The 18,670-nt window shown below is 42.2% G+C and overlaps 1 protein-coding gene and 1 long non-coding RNA gene across 3 annotated transcripts in view; one reads left to right on the forward strand and one right to left on the reverse strand.

Annotated features, from left to right (window-relative positions):
- Nucleotides 1-15,620, reverse strand: part of Aop (anterior open) — a 37,312-nt gene extending 21,692 nt beyond the window's left edge. Inside the window, exon 1 of one of the 2 annotated variants that reach the window (XM_071711608.1) lies at nt 14,808-15,620. The gene's annotated coding sequence lies outside the window, so the exon portion shown is untranslated. The remainder of the gene's footprint in view (nt 1-14,807) is intronic. The other variant, XM_071711609.1, reaches the window with a different exon arrangement.
- Nucleotides 15,621-15,768: 148 nt separating this feature from the next.
- The window catches only part of LOC139775549 (uncharacterized), a 117,596-nt gene continuing 114,694 nt past the window's right edge, over nt 15,769-18,670 (forward strand). Inside the window, exon 1 of the long non-coding RNA XR_011718848.1 lies at nt 15,769-16,473. This is a non-coding gene — a long non-coding RNA (uncharacterized lncRNA). The remainder of the gene's footprint in view (nt 16,474-18,670) is intronic.

Below are 18,670 nucleotides of genomic sequence, written 5' to 3' on the forward strand. Positions count from 1 at the left end.
AAAAAAAATGTCAAAAAGAAAAGTGTAGCCAACGTTTGTTAGCTTAATATCGGAACCGCGGAATATTCGAGAAATATCCGTAAAAAGGAACATAGGATAAAAATTTTTTTTTTAAATAAAACCGACTTCAAAAAAAGCTCTAAAAGGTATTCAAAAAATTAAAAAAAAATTGAAAAAAGCTTTAAAAAGTATGAAATAATTGAAAGTATTAACTTTTAAGAATTCCTTTCAATTTTTTTAAATCGGTGCAAAATTAATAATACTTTTAAGAATCCCTTTCAATTGTTTGAAGTCGGCGCCAAATTAATAATTACTAAATTAATTTGTATGATTTTTAATTCTATTTTAAATGACTGAAAAAAATCATCGGCGCAACATAAAAAAAACGACGAAATCGAGGGTTTTCGGGATTCGAGTCTCGGAGTTAGACGGCGCGTGCAAGCTAAACGACTGACTTGACGATAAATGTTGTTCAAATCATTATTGTAAATAATTTTGTGCTCTACAAAAAAGGTATGTATAGTTAGTTACCCTATCTTACCTAGTTTTCGAGATATTTGAGAAAAAATAAAAAGAATCGCATTTTTTGTTGATAATATTGTCAATAACTTTTTATTCCCCGTTAATTTTGCGAAGCAAAATAAATCCCACTCACCTCAAATCAAAGCGATTCATGGTGGTTGCAACCTGGGAAGATTAATTGGAAGGTTCGATTTCTAATATGAGCTAGTAACCATAGTAACCAGTTTATTTACAGTGTAGTGACTCAAAATATTTTTAAAACTAAAATAGATGAAACAAAATCACTAATAGAACACAACAAAAATGGGGGTAATGCGACAAATTTTCAAAGAAGAAACGCTACATTTCCCACACGCAGTACATATTACTCGTGCTAACCTATGTCGTATTAACGGACACACTCGTTCCGGATTTATCGAGTTTATTGGCTCGTAGGAGACCCATCTTGCTAAATCGAGATCCCGAGAATCGCGCGTACGGCTCGCGGGAGACGCGATCGCGCCTAATATAAGCCAAAGGAATCGCGCCGACACCGGGGGGTAGGGACACGGCCAATGTGTACCAGGAACGCGGATCTGCGTCTGGTAGTAGCGTATATAAATACGCCACTAGGAAGTGCTTGCCAACAGGAAGCGTCCGCTGGGCAATGAGAAACAATAGTGCGACGCGGCGCGACCGCCCACTCTCGGAGCCGCGCTAAAATCGACCGAATTTTCGCCCACCTTCGCTCTATTTTACCTAACGCCCGAATGTTTAGCTGCGCTCATTTTCGCTTCTCCCCCCCCCCCCGTGACGAAAAATCACGCGCGTGAATCACCGGGCAGAAATGCATGTCGTGGGATACATGGAAAACACATAGAAATACAAGGAAAAAAATTAGAAAAATATATAAAGAGATATCTCGACCCAATCCCGAACTGAATTTTTCCAACCAAAAGAGAAAGAGAGAGAATCTATCGTTCGTATGATTTGTCGACTAGACGCGATAAAATCTTTATGAAGAAATAAGGATCGAATGCAGAGACCGGAATTGCTTCTACGTATACCTGATATAACCCGTGTTGCGCAATTTAACGAGAAGCATGACAACGCAACGATAGTTCATGCATGTGCAACACCTTCTATTGCACGATCATTCGTGCAACAACAGCGGGCATGCTCGGTCTAATGCGCGACCTACAGACCAAAAGTAATTAGTATGCTAAACTATTTTGTCGGGCGTATGCATCGACCCGGCGGCGCAGATAGCGGAAAGTTTTACGTCAGCCGTATGAATAAACGATGGCCGGCACATCAAAATAGATTCGCGTAAAATTATTCAGTAGGCCACGTGACCGAACGGCCCGGTATTAATCGATATTACACGGGTATTGAGGCGACACATGACTCGATCGACGGGCTTTATGAGGGAGGGATTATTTAGAGCGGCAAAATGATGTTCCTTTAGAGGCGCAGAACGAGGCATTTCACGCTCTTCTCTTTCTTCCGGTGAAGTTCACGGTGAAGTTTTGTAAATCACAACTTATAGATTGTATTTTGAAGTACTTGTAATTCAATTATAACATTTTCATTGTGATGTTGATTATCAAATATCTTCGATGGAAGTGATTTAATTCGAGGGTTTACCGCGAATTTAAACGCATGGTTAAATAAACGACATTGAAAATTATCGGCGTTGAAAATAATGAGTAAGGGCAATGTTTTGCCAAATTAATTTGGGCACTCTTTCGAAAGAATGCGCGGCTCTTAATCAGAGCTGAAGAGATAGATCAAAATTAGGATGATAACGAGCTAAACGAGGTCACGAGATCATTTCTCGCGGAAGTGTTATTTTCACCATGTGGGAAACACTGTCCTAGACGTTATGTAAGGACCGTATTCGAAGTATTGCGTGAACTCTCACGGATGTATTGTCTCGCCACTTAGCTCGTGAGATCGCGGATCGTTAAGCAACATCGATATTATAAATCTACAAGAAACTTGGCAACGAAGAGCCGAGACGTCACGAGGAAAAACCGCAAAATAAACGGGATTATTTCTGATATTTTTAACATCGATATCTTATCTTATTACTTAAGATCTTCGATTAACATCTTACAAAATCATGTCAAAATAATCAACATGTCAAAGTAGAAATATCTGACAATCTTGTGTAAAGTATAATTTGAAAATATTCTATTTATTTCTTTTTTTAATCGTTTTATAATAATTATTAATATATATTAAAATATTAATATATTAATATTAACATGTGCCGCGTTCACATAATAATTACAAATTATAAATACGATTTACATCACATTAATTAATGATAACATATAAATTATTGATCTTGTTTTTCAGTAAATTGTTACTTAATTACCGCAAGCCGTGTCGATCTTGCATATTAATATTTGAAATGGCATCGACTGATATCGGCGTAACTCGTGATAATTGCTAGAGAAGGTCTCAGTGACCATAAAGCGTCAAAACGAGCAGCCTATTAAATTTAAACGCCTCTCCGGTCGTGGAAAGAAACCGGCCGCGAAAGTCCGCACGAGTATAAATATGTCGAGGAGGAAGTGTGCGACTATAATAATAGAATCGGCGGAGGTATGCATCCCGCGGAGGGAGGAATCTCGACGACGACGACGACGACGACGACAGCCGTTATTGCGGCGAAGGCGACAAACATGACGAGAGAAGACCGACCCGAGCGACCGCATTAAACAAGTGTTGATCCGGTCGACGGAAAAGTGTTCCCAATAACTGGGGAAGTAACGCTGAAGAACGATTGGCTGTCCGGTTATTTATCGTAATAGAATAATGCGATCGTAGGTGCATGCGTGCGTGTGGCTGACGGCGCGCGGCGCGACGGGCGCGACGGCCGTATCGTCTCGCAGCTCGCAGCTCGCAGCTCGCAGCCACCCATTCCGATAAAAGCCACCCATCGTCATGCCACAATAACGATAGGATCTCCGCTCGTCGCTCGTCAGTCGGATGCGGGTCAATGGATAGTCGTGAATAGAGCAAAAATGAAGAAAAGGCATGCGTGAAGAACTATATAGGAGTTAAGATTTGTCGAGATGAAAATTTGAAAAATTATAAGAAAAATGTTGAATATATGACGTCATATAAATTGTAGTTAAATGTATATGTAGATTTATTCTCTTTTCTTTAATTTATAATAATAAATAACACAAAATGAGTAAAATAAAAAAGATAGAAAATTAATTTACAAGATATAATACATAAGTGGAATATAAGGATATTTATTTTAATTCTGTATAATTCGTAATACAAAATTAATTAAATCGAGTTAATTTATTCGTTGACTCACAATCAGCGAAAAGATATTGATAGTTATTGTTATATGTACCTATATGTAATATACGAAATATTATCCGTTTATTGAAAAATTCGGCAACGCTGTTTTCACATTTTTTTTTTGTTAACGGAACACGCGACGACGATTTATATCCTGTGAACTGTTATTGCGTGGCGTTCAATTTTCAAGCGAAGTTTCACCCACTTTCGCTGTAATTATCACTCGATGTATATACCACCGAGTGTCCCGACTGTTCCGTCCACCGGCCGGAGATAACTCGATACGAGGCGAGAATAAAACAAGCTCCGGTGTATTCTGTATGGGGTACGCGAGGGGGTCAGCGAGGGAGGTGGATGGCGGACGAAGGAGGGATAGGAAGAACGAGAAGAAGGAAGGAGGAGACTATCGTCGTCTCTTGTCCCGGATCCGACTCGTAATAATAGTTATTTTGACAGTGAGGAATGCCAGAGTGAGCGCGAGCGTACGCGTGAAACGCGAGAAGAGAGGCGAAGAGAGAAGTTGAAGAGGAGGAAAAGGAAGAGAAGACAGAGAAAGAGAGCGACAAAGACACGATTGACAGCATAGTGCATTAAGAGGGAAACAAGAGAAAAAAACCGAGCGCTGGTATATTCAAATAAAAATTGTCTTACATCTGCAGTATCTATATCGAAGAATTTCTTGCTTTCGTCGTAAAAATATTGGAACAAATACGCCGGATTTAAAAGCGCTCCGTCGTTCTTTGTGGCTTCCGAAATGTTCCACGCGGCGGGGAAGAATTTCGCGGGCGATAAAAGGCGCGAAAAAAAGCTCTCGGAAAAGATTTTCGCGGCAAGATACTCAAAGCGACCGAGTCGTCGCTTGTGTAACTTCTTTTCCTCAATCCCTTCCTCGTCGAGAATAATATCCCACTTTCGCGATATTCCACGACGTCCTGGAAATTAGTCACGGAAGTCTTCTTCCTCTAAAATATTTCCTCCCGCTAATGGAAGCGTCCGTACTTTATTTACCGAAAGCATAATATTGCGATTTACTCTCTTGAGATTTATATTCAGAATTTTCACCCCCCCCTCCCCTTTCCTCCTACCATGTTAACAATCTGAGAATTCTTTCAAGCCACACAAACTATTGGGTGGAATGGAAAAAATCAGTTATTACAAACTTTTTTCTAAGTTATTTGATATAACTTTGGTAATGATTTTTGTTTTTGATAAAAACTTTAATAGAGCTTCCCTTTAATATCTATCTAATGTAATATTTTTTATTCAATAGATATTCACGATATTTTTAACTTTCTGCTTGTCTTTTTGCGACTGTCCTATTATAAAAAAGTTTATATTTGATTTTATCAAGCGCGGACACTCACAGTTAAGGATGGATATCACAAGGAACATTTCAGTCCCTACACACACCTACATACACACCTACACATCGGTTTAAAATTCTTTGCGGCTAACGCTCATCTTATCCGCCTGAAGCGGTCGCGAAGCGCGCAACGTCATGGCGAAGGCTAACAAATTTTTATTCCGTTCTCCCTCTTCCTTTTTTTAGTCTTTCTTTTCCTTCCTGTTCGGCGAAACGGATTCTCGGAAGGAAGCGAACAGGAAAGAAAAGGAAACAAAAAAGCTGGATATCATCCATCGCATTGTGGCATCTTCTTATTGGATTTCTTGTGTTCACGCTATTGAAAGAGAAAAGAAACGAAGGAAGAAAAGATAAAAGATACGAAAAATTCGTTCGAAATCGATTAGATTTAGATTTCTAACATAAAAAAATATGTTTCTTTAAATAGCATCCAATATGACGACATTCGGAAGAATGCACAGCAGGGAGTCCTTCGAAAAGGTTTCGGCGAGTTTCGAATGGTGTGAAAAAATTATTCTCAATGTTATCAAAATATTTTTAGTATAATCTATAATGATTAGATATGTTGAATATAACAACGAAGTTTTGCCTATTTACTGTGATGCAAGGCTACTCCTGCGAAAGTAACAACTCCTATCGATAAACAAACGTTTTATTGTAATTAAAAGATACAAGTAAAAAATAAGCTTTAGTTTTTGCTATTCTACTCCATTTATATAAAACACACACGGCGTCTACCTCATATTCTTATTTTTTTATATTCCTAAATTAGATTGTATCTCGCTTCCACTTTTCCTCAATGCAATTGCACTTTTATTTATGTGGATGTATATGATGTGAAAAAATGTACGTATATAAATAGTGTTTTGAACTTGGGTCCATAGATTCACTAATTGTAAGCCTAAATGACAGCGGTCAATCATTTCTGTGAGAAGATAGAAAATTATCCCATACAGAAAAAAATCCCATATTTCCATAGGGAGTAGAGGCAAAGTAATCCCATCTTACGGTGTCAAGCTGCAACCTTTTTGTTCACGAGCTTTTGACCTGGGCATGACCTGAGCACTCATCGAGTTTCGATAAATTGGGGATGTGCAAAAATAGTGAGGACAATCAAAGAGTCGCGTACATAAAAAGTCTGCAACGCTTGGTATTGTCAGAGGTGTTTATTTTGTCTCTACAAGAGTAACTATCCATCTATCAGATGGGGTTGGTTTATCCATTCAAGAATACTTTACATTGTATTGAAAAAAAAGGAGTTTTGCCGCAAGGTATACGATATAAAAAAATCAAAGAATAGCATCTCAAATAATTTCCTTTAAGTCTCGCGTCATAAAAACCAATCGCGAAAAAGTTTATCGCAGAAATCCGTCGGCAAAATGCGGCGCACGGACAACGGGACACCCTGTATAAACGTATCCGTTACGTAGCACAGGTGGACGGTAAAAGGACGTACAAGTAATTGAAGGAACAGGATACTTATCGGAGAAACGGAGATGAATGAGGAAGAGAGCCGAGATAGGAAGCAGAGCGGGACAGGGGGGGAAAGGGGAGGCTGATAAAAACGCAAAGAGAAGGAACAGGGACGCGCGGGGAAGAGAAAGAAAGGAGAGCGAGGGAGACGAGGGGGGAGACGAAACTCGGGGCGATTGCGCGAAGCGAAGATCCTTCTCTCGCTGCCTCCCGAGAGAGCAGAAAAAAAAAGGAAAGGTCCAAGGTCCGTGCTTCCGGTCCGGATACCGACCGGTTCTCTTGCGATACAGACGTGGAAGAGGAGGGAGCAGGGAGGAAGGAAGATAAAAGGATCTATCTTCCCGTCCAAGCGCGAATATCCGCGTCGAGCAAAATCTTGGCGAGTGGGCAAATGGTTTCAACGGCGTTTATACGCCTTATCGATCCTTCGAAGAAGCGCTATTATTGATCATCTTTCTGAAGTGCGAAAACGTCGAAAAAATCGCGTGAAAGCGCAAAATATTTATATGCCGTAAAAAAATGAGCAAATAAATATGTAAAAACTTTAAAAACTTCACAAATCGCGAAATGTAATCTTTTTTTTAGAGAGTCTGTTATAATTGAATATTTTATAATTAAATAATGGAATAAGAGAAGAAATATATAGAACGCTTTACTTTATTACGAGGATCTGTAATGTTCTTTGAATTTACCTCGACGTTTTTGAAGAAGCTCTAAAGATGATTCCAAAATTATAGGAAAAATATTGAAGAGCGTACATCGAAGAAAAGAGGGATCTCAATTAACAACGATCTTGGCACAATTCGAAGTCGATGCTCTTTTCTGCTACTCGATTGGAGATAACACATTCGCAATTTCCAATGACACGACCGCGGATGTAGCGGATTGAAATGCAATTAAAGGGCGAAAGATCGTTCTGTTTGGCATGCAATAAAAATAGGGCACATTGCCCGCAAAATATGGAAATCGTATCGTTGGTAATGTGAAAATATACTGTACCAGTTGCTTATGATGGTTTCATCAACTTGCAATTAATAATTGTATGCTTTTATCAAACTTCGAACAATTGTTTTCTATTCAATATTCCACGATCTATCTAATAAAACTGATAAAATATATTGATAAAATTAAAATAAAATGCTTATATTTATTTCGATACTCGAGACGAACTTACAGTCCTGTTTCGTCGAAAGAAGAAAATTATTTGCTGACGCTCGCTACCACCTTATTGTCATCACCGATAAACGATTATCGATCGAACGACGATGACAATAACGGCTAAAATATCTGTGATAATCGGCCGACGTATGACAGACATTGATTATTGCATAATAATCCGCGTCAAACAGCTTCTAGGAGTCTCTCTTTACAAGAAAACTATCAAGATTGGAGATTGCAATAGAATTTCTAGATGTGAATAAACTAATAGAAATTTATATGTATAATAAAACTCTGTAGAGATTTCTGTTTAACTTTAATTTATAAATTTCTACTAAAAAAAGGAAAAAAATTGAGAAAATATCAGCTTGTCAGCCAATGGGAACAAAATACACGGTTTATGCATGTTTTCGCCTGTTCCACTTGTTCGCGTGCGAGAAAAAGTAATCTGGTTATGAATATAAGATTAGAATTTCCCGGAACGACGCAGTCCAGCTGTCCTACTCGCATTACTTCGTCAGCATCGATCGCGCTTGTCTGGTCTATTGTAACTTTATATATTCTTATATATTATATTCTTATGCGCAATCGGTTTCCTAGAAAATTAGATCATTGCTTCTGCCACATTTTATTAATAAATACTCTACAAATTATAAAAATGTATAAAGTATTATCGAGCAAACGTTCAATCTTTCTAAAAACTTTCCGTATGTTATTACGCCCTATCTTTGTCATTTTCACATACATTAAGGAAGTCGGTGCCCGATCTCTTTAGATAGGTGAAGGATTTTATTAATTACGAGATTGGGCGGTCTTTGATCAAGGTCGAGGAGGAGTGTTCCTCGCCCGAGTTGGTCTCGCCCGCGATCTCGGCGATCGATAGAGCCGCTCTAGAGTGGAGAAGCAAGCACCGAAGAAATTTCCATCCACCCCTCCCGCCCTTGACCCCCTACCTACTCCCACAGTAGCCGACGGTAGTGCGCTTCCTCCCTTACTTCCGGGTTCCGGGCTCTTCCGGCGAGCTCGATGGAATTACGTTAGAAAGGCTTTCTTCTCTCCCTGCTCTCTATCTTCCCCTCTCCCCCGACTTCTCCTTCCGCTCTATATACGCGCCCTTCGCAGCCCACCTCTCATTTTCCTCTATTCACCCTGTTCCCGGCCTCTTATCAACGTCGACTTCGACGAACCATCCTTCGCGCCGGTCGTTTCCTCTGACGTTATATAAAACGAGACTAAAGACTCGTGCAGGCTTTCAATTCTTTGGTGATTTTCTTCGCGATTTACGTGTGTCGGCCAATGGTTTATGATCATATAAAACTCTGAGATTTGCGTGTATTATGCTTTCCGACTTTAACAATTTCTGATAATTGGCACTTTTCTGATAACTGCTTTGCGTAAAAAACGCATTAAAAAATGGATAAGACAAAATAAATTAAAAGAGAGAGAAACGGAAAAAATAAAGATTAGAAGGTTACTGATACGCCTCGACATATTAATCGGAATAACCGGCATTCCTCCGATTACAGCCGTGGTACAGAGAAAGTGCGCAACTAACGATACACACCCTCGTGGATCGCTGAATTCCGAGCAATTCCGGTAATCCGTCCCCTTTAAATGCTAATGTTTCGCCGACGCGAGACCGCCGCGCCGCTATAAGTTGCCGAGAGAGGAGGCCTTCGCGTGTGCGTTTCTCTATCCGCGCTTCCGGGTGACAGGTCTTCCAGCGGGACGACGGAGCCGCGCGCGTTCAAAAGACTCGTCTCTCCTCTCCCGTCTCGGTCACGAGTTACTGTCTACGGTTCTACTCCGGCATTCTCCTTGGGAATTCCACGTTCTTTCGACGCTCACGTCAGCCTCCGGACGCGTATTGTCCATTTGGTATACTCTACGTTTCTATACGCTTCTTTCTTCACGTCTACAAATCATCTTTACACAGTTCGAAAGTGTCTTTCGCGTCGAAATAATTATCATAAAAATTCCGTAAAAAAAGGTACAGCTTAGAAAATTCAAGTATCCCCCCAATGTACTAATAAAAATATATTCCTGGTGAAATAGTCTTTAATTTCGTACCTTTGTCTTTCGTAGTTGCTTTTTCATATTTGTCTCTTGTATATCGTAAGAAAGAAGAAACATTGCGCGAACGTTAAGAATGTTAGCAGCGATTACGTTTAATTTTACTCTTGTTGTCAACAAGTCGTAAAAGTCTGATTAATTTTTTTTTTAGCGCATATCGCGGAATCTCGTTCGTATACGCGGCACAATCGTAAATCAAGCCGTGTGCGCCGCGCGAGTTGGATCGGCTGCGCCCAGCTTGTACTTATTAATTTAATCGTAAATCAATCAACGCGCGTCGCCGACCTATGTACGCGCGATAACTGGCGAATGTTCAAGTAACAGCGACATTAATATCCATGCTCTCTAGTAGCATCCGGCGCATGTATAATTCCTATTAGGAAAGTTCGCGCAGCAACACAGATATACGCTTCTCACAATCTATTTAAATTGCATATTTCGGATTTACGGGCTTCTCCTGCGTCTTACCCATGTATAATCATTATCTAAGTTCAATGAACTTTGTATACACTCAATATTTATAACAAATTTCATAATCGGATTAATTTTAAAGCAGCAAAGTTCGAGGATCTAACAAAAGTTTAAATATTTCTTCAACAGTGTTATGTGCAGTGCTAATTTAAATTATATATATCCGATTATAAAAGAGGACGCAATTATGAGAAAAAAATGAAAAGAGAAAAGATCGTAACTTTGCACGCGGCAGAGAGAATGCTTCTTAGACATCGCTAAATTTAGCGTTGAGGGAAGAATTGCAATTCTGTGCGCGGCGAACGAGCTTCCGGTTCCTGTCCGAACTGCTACTCTCGCAGCTTGCCTTTATTCCACTCTCTTTCTCTCCTCCGTTCTTCGACGCCAAGAGGATGGCAGCCTGACTTGCAGCTGCGACCTGCGACACGACGCGCGACGCGTGCAATGTATTTGGATCCGACGATGACGACAGCGTGTCGTATCAAAAGTTAAGAATACGACGGCCACACGGAACGAGGATTACGCGTCCGCTCGTTCGCTCGGTACACTCTTTGTAACCCGTGCATGCAGATGATAACCTATGTACATATCGCAGTCGTCTGCCAGCCAGCCAGCGGCAACGGCGTCGTCACCGGAAACCACCGGCAATCAACCAGGCGGCCGAATATCTTTGTGTTGAATCGACGATAAATGACTCTGCGATTTCTCAGGCACACACATATTTTTCACCAAGTTAAAACTCATGTTAAATTCTCGTACGTTCTTTTCGCTTCGCATTGTTAGCCTGCTTGATAGACTTTGACGCTGCAATACCTATGTAAGTTTGTATCAGCTGAAATAATTTATAAAGTCGATAAAAACATTTTGTACTACTATTAATAAAGAAATAAATCCTTTGCCTCAGAAACTTCTTTATATCGTGTTAGCAACGCGCTTGTAGCGCTATTTAATTGTCTAATTGATAATTAATGTTCATACGTGAATGAATAAAGAGATTTAAAAGATGGCTTTGGCTCCTAACATATTTTTCCAAGATTCGCAAACGGATTCTCAACTTACGCCAATGGATCAAGCGACCGACTCCTCGCTTTGTCTTCTTACTATCTACTCACGGAGTTTGTAAACATCTCCACGACGACGGACTCTTCTCGCGGAGGAGATTTACTTAATTGCGCGCGCGCCGCGCCGCGCCGACCGCCATTCTCGCGGTTTCGCAATGAGGAAGTATCGCGAGGAGGATCCGCGTTAATCAGTAATCAATCCGCGTCTTTACCGGACAAAGGAGGAAAGCAGCTCCGGCTCGCGCCTGGCGCGACGAGGATATCGTCACGCGCGACCGCTTCTCTCCTCACTCTCGGTTAATTTGCCCGGGAGGAACTGAAGTTTTTCGCAGACGAGTTTCCTCGTTGCGTTATCTATTTTTATCGCACGACCAATCGGAGTAGGACAGCGGTGACACGGATATGCAACGTCGCGTGATTTTTTTTTTAAACTCATCGATTCATCATTGAAATTACCGCGGCGTGAATTTTCGCTGACGATTGATTTCTTTTCCTCGTTTCTTGGCTGTCAAATTTAAATAACTTCGACAGGAATAAGAAATCCAGACTGTCTGGAAATCAATTGTGAGAATCTTTCCCGCGTTATTCGAGTGGTATTTTTTCCTAAAAAATTATTGCGATGCTTTCGGAAACGCAAATCTGTACTGTCATTGTCGCGTACGTACGCAAACGCCCTTCTTTCTACGTTCGCAGAGAATGCGTTCTCCTTTTATCTTGTGGCGCATTAAGTGGCTGCGTAATGCCTGCGTAACTTGCGTGTCACACAGGCACACGGGCATGTGATTATTCGCGATCAGTCGAAAACGAAACTCACCGGAATTACGATTTTCGGTCTTCGGTCGCGACGATTGGGTTACGGGGCACGTGCGCGGGGAACGATACCCCGCAGAAAACTTGAGAAAGAGAAAGAGAAAGAGAGCCGGTTTCGCCTGATGGCGGTGCCCGCACAAGACTCGCGGAAATCTTGCGAAAGCCCCGAGCAGGTTGGGTATTACGCGCGCAAACTCGCTCGCTCGCGCTCGCGTTATGTAAATGATAACGCGCAACTTCCTCAATAACGATTAAGAAATACGAGCGGTTCCTACCGGGCTGGGGTTTACGTAAACACGTTTCCGTAGCCGGTAGAGTCTCGCCAGATCCCATCGATCCCTGTCGTCGGAGTGACTGGGAGTGACGCGCGCTCACGTCTTTAACGTCGCCACGATCGTCGCCGTTCCGGCAGAAATCCGCTCGAGGGGGCCCCATTTACGGCGGAACGGTTTTTCGAGCCGATAGAATCGCCTTTGAATATTTCGACATCCGCTTCGGAAGGTGTGTTTGAACGCCGATTCGTTTCCGCACGACGTATAACCCGTGCGTACTCATTTTAATTTTTCGTAGGAACTTGTAGGAACTTGTAAGTAAACGTTACACAATCTCGCTTGCGTAACACGTCGAGAGAGATATCGTAACATTTATTTATATCTAATAAATGTGACAATGCGAAAACGATCGAAACCTGTCTAATTTTGTATCAGCTATCTTCCGAGTCTTTCTGTATTCATATAATCATATACCTATATATACGTATAAAACGTTTAATATTTATATGAATCATCGCGAAGCTATCTCACTGATGGGAAGTAGCGTCACCAAAGTAGTTCGGTATCTTAAAAGTAGGCTAAGCACACCTTAAATTATTGCTGTAGGTTAAATAATTGTACCTTACGTAATTGCATCTAATTATATACGTTAGCATCAAATGGCAGCCGTTTAAAATTACACCAAGATATGCTAATAAGCCTTAATTAACATTTTAGAGTCCACCTTCGCGTGATAAGATAAAAGATTGTTGTAAGATTACATATAATTATTACTGTCATGCCCTATTTTATCAGCGTTATTATATCCATTGTTTCTTCATGAATTCCAAACAAAATTGATTACTCCATGATTTCGGGCGCGATCGAGCGACTCGTTAATTTCTCGTGGCGCGGAAACTCGCGGTTAATCCGAAGAATCCTCCGATTTGTCGGGCTTTCGCGAGAGACGCACTCGCACTCCGCGTCCACGGAGACGACGCGGACTTATTTACCCGTTCGCGATGTCCCGCGCAGAGGCGAACGCGCGTTTGACGTCAGCGACTCGCGTTAATTAAATTCCGCACGACCGGTTATTAACATCGCCAAGCGGATTAAAAGCGAGGCGGCCGGGGCTTCCAGCGGATTTCCGGGTATACCGCGCGTCGCGGCGCGCCGCGCCGCACCGCGCCGCGCCGCGCCGGAATTAACTCCTCGTGCTCGGATACGGTAACGAGCCCACGGGCTGCGTTTCGCTCCGCGTATCTCGAGCGCGGCCTCCACGAGGAGAATCGAGGAAGAACGAAAATGGACCGGCGGCGTCGAGTGGCTGACCTTTCGCATATGAGAGCTCGACGCGTCTCGCCGCGAGAGTCGCGTCGAGACGCGAAAAATAAATCGCGGGATCGCACGATGGAAAATACCGGCAACTTTTCCGCGAGAATGTGTCAAATTGAAAGCGATAAATTAAAATAATTTGCAAAATTAGGAATTTTGAAGGAGAGGCGAATCGTCGTTATATACCGCAATCAAATGCAATCTTCGTATGTTATTCATCAAGTAATTTCCCTGATTTTCGTATCCGTATCGATTATAGGTTTTCGCTATTAATAACACTGCATTTAAAATCGTTGTGGATGCAACTTCATTTTAGTGTTTGCAAAAAGGAATAAAAAATAAGAATGATTGGACACACTTAAAACATAATTTGCTCAAACTATAGCTGTAAAAGCCACATTTTCAGGTGTTATATATTTGGCACAAAGAAACAATGTCATTTACAGGCGCCACAAGCGCCTGGCAATAGTCAGGCAAATAAAAATTAAAAACAATCAATTGGGAACTATAACAGTTCGAGATCAGGCCTGTGTTTAAAATAGTTTCATATCCATTTCTAAATTCTAATTCTTAGAATTAGAAAAAGATAAAGAATAAGTTAAACCGAGACGAAAGTTAATCCGTATCGATAGAAATATAAAGACACATCATTCATCGCGAAACGCGGAGTATACGCGGACCCGCGAATGCGAGTGGTAAATTTTCGCGAATCTCGAGCGAGTTCCGCGGCGTTCGTAAAAACGGCGAATCTCGCGATTCCGCGAAATGCGGAACGGCGCCGGTGCCGCCGGTGGTGACACAGCGAGGGTTTGTTTACAATCGGGAGAAACTCGTCGAAGGAGCGTCGGGCGCGCGCACGCGCCCCCGACTGTGCGTGGCATACGTGACACGTACGTATATAGGTATCGGCGCGCACACACACGCGCGCGCACCCCGAGAGACGGGGGAGGAGGGCGCCGCGAAAATTCGTCGTCGGACAATTACCTCGATCGCTGCCTCTGCTTCGTCGTCCGTTGTCGGCGCTCCGTCCCGCTGCTCCGTTCCTCTTCGTCGATAAAAATCCTTTGCCGGGCACCGACACCGAGCTGCTGGGGCTAATTATCACTTGCCGTCGCGCTCCAACCGGGCACAAATCATTCCACCGTTGTTCATCGGCGGGGGTTCAAATTTCGTCGCACTCCTCGCGATTCGTGCGCTCCACGCACGCACGCATGCACGCACGGGGACGGCACGCGGCGCGCGTAATCAGGTCGCGGCGGGCGGCATCCGCGCGCGCGAGATACCGAAAGAGTGAGAGAGTGAGAGAGAGAGACGGCGAGATTATCCCGCGCGGAAACTCGTCGTCGCGGCGCACGTGAACACGTGAGAGGGATTACTATCCCGGTACGCGTATCAGCCGCCGCGTTCGTCAAGTTATCACAGAAGAGAAGAACGGGAGAGAATCCTCGGTCATTAGCACTCCCCAGTTTTAGCGCACTCGTGTCACTCGTGATTTGTCTCTCCGGCTTGCTTGCGTCGCGGCACTCGTATACTCCGCCGGTGTTCTCCTCCGGTCTTCGCGATACGGCACAACGGAGGAGGCGGGGCGGGGGCGGGGGGGGGGGGATGGCGGACGCGGGGACGTACGCGCTCGCGCGGAACGGACAACGCGGCCCTCGCGGAGGTGCGATATATCACCCTCGTCGACGGCGTTTCGACGGCCTCGTCGTTGCGGCAACGCGCGCTGCGATTGCGATTTGCGATCGGCGAGCGGCTTCGTACCTCGGTACTGTCGCGTTACGAGGTCGGCGAGCGACTGATCCGTCCGCCGCGCTGTAGGAAGTGTCGAGTGAAGGTTGCCGCCAGACGCGCGACATCCCACCCCACCCCACCCCACCCCACCCCACGCCGCTCCGCTCCACCCGACGGACGCCCGGTCGCTGCGCCGCGATGGTGCGCCGTGCGCGAGCGAGACGGCACGATGCCGTATTACTACTCCGGAGAACAAGTGGAACCGCTCGGCCGACCATTGGCGGCCGCCGTTGGCCAATCGCGGGCCGCCATTGGCGTCGGCGCCAGCGGAAATAATCGAACCGCCGTCATCGCGCGGCTTGAGTGGGGTAGATCGCCGCGAAGTCGCGACGTACCGGCGAGGGGGCGAGGACGGAAGGGAGAGAAAGAGAGGAACAAGGAGAGAGTGAGATCCCCGGCCGACTTCCTCGTAGCTTCCTCGTAATCGCGATCGTGATTGTCGTCGAGTTAACCCCCTCCGGCCGATCGTCTCTCCTCCGCTTTGCCGCGCGGCGTAAAACAACGGCGTAAAACAACGGCGATGTAGGTAACAGGCGGCCGGGCCGGCCCGCGCCGGCCCCGCGATGACTTTTCATTTCCTTCCTCCTTCGGCCCCGACTTCAGCCCCGGAATCCACTTGCGTGAACTTTGCAGCTCCCGCGCGCGCGCGCGCGCCACGATACGCGCAGCTACGTTTATGCTGAGATTCAAACGGCTACGCCGTTGGCGCCCGCGCCGCTCGACTCCGGAGTCCGGACGACGAACAGCTGAAAATGGTCACACGTCGACGTTCGATGCTCCCGCGCGATATTTTTGCACGCCAGTAGCGGAGTGGCCGCGTAGTTCACGTGACAGATCGATTTTCCCGGCTAGATACACGGTAAGATAAATATTTGATATAATAGCGCATGTTTCTCGTGTAGCTGTTCTATATAAGTTTTATTAGCCGATATCTCAACTTCTCAACGTTCTCAACTCTCCAACCGCATTCGAGGTTACTCGCCGAAATGCACTTGGAAAATTTCTGCGATCTTATATCTTCGAAATTTTTCAGGTATTGTTTTTTCGCATAAATCTCCGAGATAAATAATATTACGAAAAATCACTCATACATGCGTGCGCGAGCGAAACGAATTTTTGACGATCAAGATCTTTTTCAATTTATTTAAAATATACTTGAGATTGAGATAAATTATAAATACCATTCCATCTTTTGCAAATGCATTCCTTATCTTGGTTGTCTTGCTTTTTCTTATAGATATGGTTATCGTGTAAGCTTAATTATATTTTACTGTATTTACCGGTTCGGTTTGACGAAAATAAACGCCACGATCGCAATCAATATACCGATTGTCTTAATATCATACAAATCGATCCGGATATTATTTGTTGTTCGCAGTTGTGTTAATGTTACAATAAAGGAAAAAAAATGAATGTGTTAATTAATTGCGAGATAAGATGCTTAATCGAACGGGAAGTAATCAAGTTTAAACGATCGAGTGATAACGCATTGCGTCCCATTCTACGGAATGATCTTAAAGGCTTAAACACAATACAAAGGTAACAGGTAATAGGAACAGAAAATAAGCCAGGAAACAGAAATGACCGCACTTCAATAATATAATAAAATCGAAAAACTGTGATTGGTCAGGTGCGGGTAATAATAATAAGAATAGAAATCCATCGCGCCGGAAATTCTATTCCTATTGTCTAATTCATATTCCATTGCGTTGATACACAGTTTTTAGTAAGTTGAAATGTGGTTATTTCTGCTGCCTGTCTTTTCCCTTTCTTATTCTCTATTGTCTGTACCTTTGTATTGTATTTAAGGCTTAACCCGGGAATAGTCACCCGGGGTAATTTTTGAAAAAATAAACCTCACCACCGGCACAGTAATTTTCTTTACTGACCTAGAATTGATATATATAGTCTACTTTTCGATGGTCCTGAGATCCAACCTGCATAATAAAAAGAGTTAATTTGTACACTAGTGCTGTTGGCGGCGAAGACAAGCTCCCCAATATATACATAAATTATATATGATAATTTCAAGTAAATTAAAGTAATGTTTATATGTGTAACTTGAAAACCCTAACAAGTTAAATTTTAAACTGCACTATTTATGTATTTATTTTTTTTCTTTGTTAGTTTCCAAAGTTCCTCCAAAAATGTATAGCTAACGGCGCCAGTGACCTGTACATTTATAATACCAACCAATTGAAACTTACTGGGGCGTAGAAATCATCCCAGGAAATCGTTTATGTTAGGAAAATTAATAAAGTATGGTAAGAATTTACATTATAAATTAGAAATAATAATATGAGTTTGAACGAGATTGAGTATATCTATAATATGTTTATAAATAAATAATAATATATAGATAATCATAACAACTATAATATAAAATAGGAAAAAAAGAATTGAATAAAAACATGTGTATATAAATGCTTAAAAAAATAAGTAATAAAATAATTGTTATCAATTTTTTTATTATAAAATATGTTTTGTTAATAACAAATATAATATTTCTGTATAATTTGAAAGAGGAAACACAATATCACATTTTAAGTGTCAAATACCTTTATATAATAATGACTCAGCCTTGTCTTAAATTGCTATAAAATAAATATTATCTATAATAAATTTCCTTTTTTTCTAATAACTATTTTTTACGATCTCTCCTTTAAATGCAATCTTATCGAAAGCCCGCAATATAAAAGCGTTTTATTAATTGCTATGTCTTCATTTTGTAAAAATACTGTCACAATAAGTTGCTTAATATGCTTCTTCCGTTTGTTTAACATTTTTTTAGTTTTTCGTTACTATTTTTAGAAAATATTGCGTAAATCTATACACAATGTTCTCAAATGTTAATAAATTATAGAACAATCGATAATATACAATACGTAATAAATAACAATGACATTTAATTGGGATGTAAAAATCACTCTAGGTGGTCATTTACGCAAAAAAAATCAGGTGACTATTCCCGGGTTAAATAGATCGCATTAGACATTCCTATCGCGAAAGACAAGAGAACAAAGTAGAATTTTTGAGTAGAAAAGAAAAGTCATTGA

Source organism: Temnothorax nylanderi, unplaced genomic scaffold (assembly GCF_030848795.1).
Source record: "Temnothorax nylanderi isolate EJ_2023f unplaced genomic scaffold, tnyl_v1.0 TNYL_tig0100_pilon, whole genome shotgun sequence".
NCBI lineage: Eukaryota > Metazoa > Arthropoda > Insecta > Hymenoptera > Formicidae > Temnothorax > Temnothorax nylanderi.